The following is a 10380-nucleotide window of genomic DNA, read 5'->3' as shown; positions in this document are numbered from 1 at the left end:
TGGTCCTGTATATACATTTGTGGTCTTACAACTATAGCTGGATCCCAGGAAACTGTGTTCTCCTGCTTCTCTGTAATCTATCACTGGGCCTCTCTTGTGATATACCTCAGAGACTCCCTGTCCCATTGGATTTCCTTGGTCTCCTGCATGGTCATGCGCTGGTTGAGTGAGACTATCTGTTGTTTTGCAGTCCATCTGGGCTTAGGTGAGAGGACAAAAAGGGGATTGCCTAGTTGAGAGCTTTCCATTATTTCCTACTGTCTCCAATATCCAGCCATTCCATTACCTATTTTGAGTGGGTGAGATTTTTAAAATGGCCAATTAAATTAACTTGTTTGCCTGGCACTCTTTTCTTATGGTATCAACTGTATTTTTTGTAGGAAATCATATTTTCACTCTTCTTTCCACCAAGTTATGTATTAATTATTGTTTTAATATTTCTAGGTAGGAGTTATTTTGATTTTAAAAATACTTTTCACATTTCTTGTAAGGCCAATTTGATAGTGGTGAATTGTTTGATTTTGTTTACCTATAAAGCTCTTTATCCATCTTTCAGTTTTGAGTAGTAATCTGGCAGGGTAAATTTTTTCTTAATTGTCTTTTAGTACTTTAACATATCATTTCCTTCTTGCTTTCTGTTTAAAATTCTCCAAATAATCTTATAGTTGTTCTCTTATATACAATTCTTTTTTTCTAGATGGCTATAATGTCCTACTATTATCTTTATTTTTACCACTTTAATTGTAATATGCCTTGGGGTATGTCGGTTTGGGCTTTTTTTTCTTTTTGGGTCACACCCCGTGATGCACAGGGGTTACTCTTGGATCTGCACTCAGGAATTACTCCTGGCGGTGTTCAGGGGATCATATGGAATGCTGGGATTCGAACCCGGGTTGGCTGCGTGAAGGCGAACACCCTTACCCGCTGTGTTATCTCTCCAGTCCAAAGTTTGGGCTTATCTTAGTTGGAAATGTTTTAGCCTTTAGCATTTTAATGTTTGATTTTATTCCCAAGTAAGAGAAGCTCTCAGCTATTGTTTCTTTAAAGGTATTCTCTCCTCCCCAGATTTATGATCCCCTAATTTGTGACAAAGGAGCTAAATATGCAAAGTGGAACAAAGAAAATTTATTTTTAAATGTTGTTGGGAAAAGTGGATAGCCATATGTAAAAAAAATGAAATTAGAATCATACCTTACACTCTTCACAAAAGTAAACTCAAAGTGGACTAAAGGTCTTAAGATTAGAACAGAATCCATAAAATACACTGAAGAAAAAATCGGCAGAACTCTTCAGGAAATACAATGCAGAGGAAATTTCAATGAGATTACCACAGTGGCAAAAACAACAAAAACAAAAATATACAAATAGGATTACATCAAATTATAAAGTTTCTTCTCAATGAAAGAAACTCAAGCCATAATAAACAGATACCCTACTGAATTGGAGAAAATATTTGCACACGATAGCACAGCGGGTAAGGTGTTTGCCTTGCACGTGGGCAACATGGCTGACCCGGGTTTGATTCCTCCACCCCTCTCAGAGAGCCCAGCAAGCTACCAAGAGTATCTCGCCCACATGGCAAAGCCTGGCAAGCTCCCTGTAACATATTCAATATGCCAAAAACAGTTACAACAAGTCTCACAATTTGTTGTGAGACATTACTGGTGCCCGCTCAAGCAAATCATTGAACAACGAGAGGACAGTGCTACAGTGCTACTACTAAAAAATGGGTTAATATCTAAGATCTATAAACACTCACTAAATTTACCAAGGAAAGAAACAAACAACGATCCCACTCATAAATGGGAACTCACTTCCCTGACGAAAACATACAGATGGCCAGTAGGCATATGAAAAAGTGCTCATTATCACTTATGATTAGGGAAATGCAAATGAAAACAAAAAGATACCATCTCATGCCTTTTAGAATAGTACATCTCAAAAATTCTGGAAATTACAAGTGCTGGCGTGTGTGTGCTTACAAAGGAGCCTCCATCCACTGTTGGTGGTTTAACCTGTATGAAAAGTAATATGGGGATTTCTAAAAAAAAGATGGGGGAAATAGAACTCCCATATGATTCAGGAATACCACTTTTTGTTATTTACTCCCCAAACACAAAAATATTCATTGGAAAGGATATGTGCACATCTGTTCAATGCTTCACTTAGTACAATAGTCAAGATATGGAAACACACCAAATACCCAACTACAGCGTAATTGATTAAGAGGTTATGGTATATACATACAATGGAATACTATGCAGCTACAATGAAGAACAAAATCATGCAATTTGCAGCAATAGATTGAATTAGAGGATATTATGCTGAGTGAAGTCAGTCAAAATGGAAAGGGTAGATACAGAGTTATCTCTTTCATATATGAACATTTGCAGCAAGGTAACATAAAGGGGGATTTGAACCCCACAATTGAGTTAGGGAGATAGTAAATAGGGGGGCTATGTTTCTTGTTGGAAGCATATGGGCATACAGTGAGTGACAATGGTGTTGTAACTATGTTCAAGAGAAACTATTAATAATATTATAAATTTCAAAAATAATAAACAAAATTTTAAAAATTAGCATTGTTTCTGTTTTTCTTTTCAACTTATGTGTCTCATTCCTTTGAATATTGTGCCATGGAGCTAACATACTGCTTTAATTTTTTTCATTTTTCTCTTTTTGCTGATCTCTTTGATTGTTTTCTATGGCTAAATTGTCCAGATTCTGATTCTTCTTGTTCTACTTACTGTTGAGCTCCTCTACTATATTTTAGCTTAGTGGTAGGGCATTTGCCTTACAAGCGGCCAACATGGCCGACCTGAGTTCGATTCCTCCACCCCTCTCGGAGAGCCCGGCAAGCTACTGAGAGTATTTCGCCGGCACAGCAGAGCCTGGCAAGCCACCCATGATGTATTCGATATGCCAAACACAGTAACAAGTCCACGATGGAGACGTTACTGGGCCCGCTCGAGCAAATTGATGAACAACGGGAGGACTGTGATTCCTGTGACTATATTTTTTAGTTTCATTATTTCTGCTAGAAGCCTTTTTATAGTTTCTCCTATTTTTAAATATTTTTTATTTTATAATGTGGTTCACAGTATTTGATTACAGTTAATATTCAAACACCAATCCCACCACCATTACACCTTCCCACCCCAAAATTTAGGATGTTTCCATCCCAAGCCCAATCCCTGTCTCTAAGCACAACCGAAATAAAATATTTTGATTGTCTGTTATGGAAAACCATCTTATGATGTGTCGCGTGGCCGCAAATGAGTCCAGGAATACGGTCAATTGTATGTGAGGCTGGGACTGACAGTGTGGGCAATGGCGGCGGTTGGGTCCTGGAGGTGTTCAGCTGCTGAAGCTGGGCCCCTTGGGGAGGGGAGGGCTCTCACTGCCCCCCTCTAGGGCGCCCCAAGTGAAACAGCCTAGCGCATAGTCCAGTGGCATGGCTATGGCGGGCACCATGTTGCTCCCTTCCGGAAGAAAAATCTGTGTGTTCTCTCTCCTATTCTTATATTTCTCATTTTGATTGTCAATTACTTTTCTTAATTTAATGAGCACGAACATTTGATTTTTTTGTTTTGTTTATTTGGAATTTGATTTGCTTGCTTTTGATCTAAACCCAGCAGTGCTAGGGAAGGGATGGTACTCCCATATCAGTGCTAAAAATGATGTATTAAACTCTTTTCAGACAAGCTGCCTAGTTCTGTTTGATTTTAACAATTAACTAGGCTTTTGTTTTCTTCCATCATCTGTGCTACACACCCATGTTTCTTAATTTTATTAGAAACTTTATCTTAATTTCTATGAGCTGAGCTAAACAAGCATCTTTTTTTAAGTTAAGTAAAATAGTTTTCATGGGGGGCTCCTGTTGTTTATCGATTTGCTCAAGCGGGCCCAGTAAAGTCTCTATCATGAGACTTGTTGTTACTGTGTTTGGCATATTGAATACATCACGGGTAGCTTGCTAGGCTCTGCCGTCTTTTAATAAAATAGTTTTATTAAAAGAAATTTAAACAGTTGTGACGGGAGAGAGAAAACATGGACTTTTTTCAGAGAGGAAAAATAAAAAAAAATCTTTTTAAACTTTGTGTATACACTCTATATAAAATTTGAGTCTGAAGAGTATAATTCTAGACTAGTTAGTGATATACTGTGGTATCTTCGGTCTATATGTTTACATCTCTTCACCCGTTTGAATCACTATAGCCCTAGATCCATTACAGGGCTGTGAACTAGGCAATGGGAAGCAGAGAGTACCACAAAGTTCACCTTTCCTTTAAGCTGAGGGGAAAATCTGCAACCACATTGCCCTCTAGATCAGTTCTATAATCAGAGATTTTTTAGCAGTCTCAGTAGTGGTCCAGCTGTGGATTCTGCAGACCAAATCTTTCCCAGGAGTGCAGTCAAGAAGAGACCAATCTGAAAACTTTGTATTTATTCAGGCTGCATCCAGGTCAAAGACCCACTGGTGATAACACACGGATTCAGGAAAGATATTTTGGGAGTGCATGGGTACCATCAATAGAAGACTGGCCCCACTGCCCTGAGGATGTTGCTCAGTGGTAAAGTGCATAAATGAGACCATAAATCCCAGTCCTGGCATTTCCTCCACTTGGCTGCTCTGTGCACCAATGTGATCCTTGGTGCAACAACCAAGGGTGTGGGCCCCAATCCAACCCCCGAGTGAACCATATCAGTTAGAGCAAAGAAAATAATACAATCTAAAAACAAAGATGGCCTCTCTTACAGACCATGATCTGTTCCCTTTTGGGGGTTATAACACCAAGAGAGGAAGCTGCACTCTGGAGAGCTGATACATGACCAGGTACTGTTCCTGACAACTTCCAAGAATGGACCTTTCCCTGGAAGCAAAGTTTTGGCTATGGGGTCTGAATATTTGAGGCTCTTAGTAGAGGCAATCAGCACATACACTGAACTTAGTTCAAGTGATGGTCCCTGGCAGCGAGAGAACAGATGTTTCTATGACACAGAAACTGGAAGATAAGAGGAATCTGTCTTATGAAGAGGCCACAAGTGGAGCTTATTCTGTCCCTAATGAGCTTCACCAACTGGATGCTGCCCAAAGGCACAGCTCAAACTCCAGCTGCCTGCACCTGGAGGTCACAAGCTCAAGGATTCTAGTCATAAGAACGGTTTGATAGCCACAGATGGCCCCCCAGCAGAGGTAATGCGTACTTTACCCTTCAGTCTTATCTCATTGCTTGCTTTACAGCAGTATAGTGTCAACCCCCTCCCAGTGTGTACGTGCTCTCCCTGCTCTGAGCCACAGTTGCCTCATGCCCAGTAATCTGCTGTTCTTAGAGGACTTTTATATACTTGACTGCGTGTGTCCCCCATCACATCTGCAGGCCCCACGTGTCAGAGACCCTGACATGGATGCGAACTCTGGGAATTTTTTCCCAAAGCAAGACATAGAGCCACTGCCCCATGCCGCCCCCTCCTCAAGAGAAAGACCCATGAATTCCCTTCAATTCGTAAAAATATTATGCCTCTGGTATTTTGCAAATACCATTTTGTTCTCAGGGATACTTTACTCCACCCCTCCTTCCCAGGCTCTGTTAGATCTTACACATCACTTAGATCTGGATTTAAGACTCATTATCTTAGAGGATCTTCTCTGGTCTTTTAAACTAGCTTAGGTACCCCTGCTATCTACTTCCTGATACCTTTCATTCTCTCTGAATCACAGTACTTTGTTTCTTATTTTTCTCATTTTTTGGGATAAGATCTAAGCCTCTGGAGTGCAGGATTAAGTTTATGTTGTTTACTCCCATGTGTCAGTGCTCCACACTTAAATAAACATTTGCTAAAGAAGTCAGATAGACAAATGAAATAGGGAGCTTCTGCCATAGATTCAGATACCTGTGTGCATGCTTTCTTTCATACTTGAACTGCTTCAGAAGATACTTGATCATTTACTCCTGTGGACATGTCCCAACTTGCGTTAAATTCACATCATTCAGATTCTCGGTTAACATTGAATTCCCTTCCCCATTCTGTGGCAGGAAGATGCGTTCTAAAGGAATGGAAGGCCACCTGTAGCCGGTGGTCTCTCATGGATCTCTTTGGGCTTATTTTCTCAATGATGTGTATACAAGAAAGACATCAATAAAAATTTTTTAAAAAAGTAAAAAAGGAAAATCTTGAAATTTTTCTAAGAGAAATTGTAATGAATAAGACAGGGATTTGGGAGTAGCTGTATAGCCTTAGACTTTAGTGTTGTGATTTCATTCTAAGCTAGAGTAGCAAGATTCTAATTTAGGAGAAGAGAAGTTTCATCTGAAGATATTAAGACAGAAAGAGACATGATCAACATATTTAGAGCTTATCCAGTTTAGTGCTCGCCACTCGGATGGGTCCCTCAGAGCTGTCCGCACCAGAACTTTGAGTAATTAAGCAAGAAATATGAGCTTAAATGAAATATATGTATACATATATATATATATATCATCCTGTTATTCGTCGATTGCCTCGAGCAGGCCCCAGTAACGTCTCCTTCATCCTGGCCCTGAGGTTATATTCAAGGCTCTTTAGGAGAATGAGACTCATCATTGTTACTGGTATTTGGCACATTGGGTACGCCACGGGGAGTTATACTGGCAGCGATAGCACAGCGGGTAGGGCGTTTGCCTTACAAGCGGCCAACATGGCCGCCCCTCTCGGAGAGCCCGGCAAGCTACCGAGAGTATTCGATATGCCAAACACAGTAACAACAAAGTCTCCAATGGAGACGTTACTGGGCCCGCTCGAGCATATATATATATATAGTTATATATATATATATAGTTATATATATAGTTATATATATATATAGTTATATATATATACCACACACACACACACACATATATATATATATATATGTTTTGGGGCTGCACCTGTAGGTGCTCAGGGCTTACTCCTAGCTCTGTACTCAGGGATCACTTCATGGGGGAGAGCTTGAGGTATCATATGGGGTGCAAGAGATTGAACCATGGTCAGACACATGCAAGGCAAGCATCCTATCCTCGGTACTCTCTCTCCAACTCCTAATATTTGAATCTTATTTCTTATCATTATCTAAGGATAATCATGGCAGTACAAGTTGGAATTTTTATGGCTTTTTGATTCACACCTGGCAATACTTAAGATTACTCCTGGCTCCCTGACTCTGCATAGGAATTACTCCTGGAGGGGCTTGGGGGGGACCATATAGGATGCTCAAACCTAGGTCAGATGCTTGCAAGGCAAACTACCTACATGCTGTACTATCTCTCTACCCTCCATACCAGGCTGAAATATTAAACACAGCTAGGGCAAGGTCAGTGAAATCAGATTAGTCAACGGTAAACTCATGATATGGAGTCTAAGGGGGAAAAATCCTGCTACGTTCATTAGGTAAAGAATCCAGGCAAGAAAAATAACCACAAGTGGTTATTACATGATCCTATACCTCTGATATTCTTTAAGAGGGATTCCAGAAAAAAAATCTTTTTAAATAAAAAAATTTAAAACAGAGGAATTACAGAGATTTTTTTAAAGCATGTATAATATTTAACGATATATTTTATCTTTCCTCTACAGATTTTGATTAAGGTCAGCTCCTAAAGCGCTGAAGACCAGTACAGTTTTCAAGATATTCATCACTGGCATGTGTGTGATTATGTCAAAATCCTTCGCATCCTTTGATTGCATAAGTTTAAGTAGTTGTCACAGTGAATCAGTTTGCAGATGCCTGTATTAAACGATAATCAACCCTACTTCTTTAGGTTCTTCATACTTACCATAAGTCTTCTTTTGATACTCACATCCAAGTTAGTCTCTGCCCAGTTCTTCTTAAAAATAAGAATCATATGCGTCTTTCAAGACTCAGGTCTTTGACTGACAATTGTGACATATTAGATCTGAAAATATCTTTGAAACTTTCAAAAGTCCACACAATTCTTGTACAAGAGAGGGGAGTCCTAGGGAAGGGATGCGACTTACCTTTTGATCCTGAAACCTAGGTTACCTTATTACCAGGTTGGTCATACTATTTATCAACTTACTCCCTTCATATCAACAAGAAGCTACCCGTCATGTCTCTTTAAACAACTACATTTTGTAAGTTTTGATTAAAAATATTTGCGGAGAAAGAAACAGAAGAAAAAAGGCTGAGTGCTGGGTATATAACTTAGAAACAGAGAATTTGTCTTGCCCTCATGAGGCCCTATGTTCAATACATGGTGATGCAAAACAAAAAAGTCAGTGCAATTGATGGTAAGGCTAGCATTGTAGAATGTGATCTGAGTGTATGAATACAAAAAGGCTTTATTCCTTGTCATATTGTCCCTCCCTTACTTTAAACTGGAATGACTTGCCATCAAGAGAAAGAGAAAAGCAACTAGGTTCAATGCATTTACCATGTGGCAATATTGTGGTGAGGGAAACTCTGAGATATCCATACTCAAATATTATCTTGCCAATTTCTGCAAATATATAATCATTTTTCTTGGACAGAAATAGTGAGAGCTTGAAAAAGAGGCAGAAGCTTTAGTTAATATCTAATAAGGGAGTGAAGTTTACTTTTTATAGAGAAGAGGTGAAAAAGAGGTTGAAGATTCCTGAGAGGCAGCTGGGAGAGAAGGGATCACTAAGTCAATGATGGTTGGAGGGATCGCTTGGCATGGGAGATGTGTGCTGAAAGTAGATAAAGGACCAAACATGTTGGCCTCTCAGTATCTGTATTGCAAACCATAATGCCCATAAGTAGAGAAAGAGTATTGTCTGGGGAAATTGTCTGCCATAGAGACAGGGTGAGGGGTGGGACTGGGGGAATAGGGATACTGGGGACATTGGTGGTAGAAAACGTACACTGGTGGAGAGACGGGTGTTTGATCATTATATGACTGAAACTCAAACATGAAAGCTTTGTAAATGTAGCTCATGGTGATTCAATTTAAAAATACATAAAAGAAAGATATAAGTGAAATGGTTTCTTCTAACATACTTCCCAAATAGTTTGCAAATGGCTTGAATTTGGGGATATGTTTTGTGAATAGATATTGTTTTTCTTATTTATTTATTTATTTTTTATTTTTTTATTAGTGAAGCACCATGAGGTACAGTTGTAGATTTACAAATCTTTGTGCTTGAGTTTCGGTCATACAATGATCAAATACCCATCCCTCCACCAGTGCCCATTTCCCCCCACCCCCCTCCCACCCTGCCTCTGTGGCAGGGCATTCCCCTTTGTTTTCTCTCTCCTTTTGGGTGTTGTGGTCTGCAAAAGAGGCATTGAGTGGCAATCATGTTCAGTCCATAGTCTACTTTCAACATGCATCTCCCCTCCTGGGAGGATCCTCCAAACACCCTTTATTTGGTGTTCCCTTCTCTATCTGAACTGCCCTTTCCCCTAGAATATCCGGCTGGCCTCTAAGCTATGGAGTAATCCTCCTGGTGTTGATCTCAGCTATTCTTAGGTATTGATCTCATATTTTGTTGCTTTATATCCCCCAAATGAATGCAATTTTTCTATGTCTATCCCTCTCTTTCTGACTCATTTCGCTTAGCATGATACTTTCCATATTGTACCACTTGTATGTAAATTTCATGACTTCATCTTTTCTAACAGCTACATAGTACTCCATTGTGTAGATGTACCAAAGTTTCTTTAACCAGTCATCTGTTCTTAGGCATTCAGGTTTCTTCCAGTTTCTGGCTATTGTAAAGATTGCTGCAATGAACAAACAAGTGCAGATGTCACTTCGACTACACATTTTTGCCTCTCTGGGGTATATTCCCAGGAGTGGGATCGCTGGGTCAAATGGGAGCTCAATTTCTAATTTTTTTGAGAAACGTCCATACTGTTTTCCAAAAGGGCTGAACTAGTCGGCATTCCCACCAACAGTGAAGGAGTGTCCCTTTCTCGCCACATCCGTGCCAGCATTGGTTGCTTTTGTTCTTTTGAATGTGGGCCAGTCTCTGAGGTGTGAGATGGTATCTCATTGTGGTTTTGATCTGCATCTCCCTGATGATTAATGATGTAGAGCATTTTCTCATGTGCTTTTTTTGCCATTCGGATTTCTTCTTTGAGAAAGTTTCTGTTCATTTCATTGCCCCATTTTTTGATGGGGTTGGATGTTTTCTTCTTGTGGAGTTTAACCAGTATTTTGTATATCCTGGATATCAACCCCTTGTCAGATGTGTATTCGGCGAATATCCTTTCCCATTCTGTAGACTGTCTTTGTATTTTGGTCACTGTTTCTTTGGAGGTGCAGAAGCTTCTTAGTTTAAGATAGTCCCATTTATCTATCTCTGTTTTCACTTGTTCGGCCAGTGGCGTGGCATCTTTGAAAGTACCATTAGCCTCAATGTCATGGAGGGTTT

This window comes from Sorex fumeus, unplaced genomic scaffold (assembly GCF_029834395.1).
Source record: "Sorex fumeus unplaced genomic scaffold, SorFum_2.1 ptg000075l, whole genome shotgun sequence".
In the NCBI taxonomy this organism is placed as follows: Eukaryota; Metazoa; Chordata; class Mammalia; order Eulipotyphla; family Soricidae; genus Sorex; species Sorex fumeus.
This window is presented reverse-complemented; position numbering follows the sequence as displayed.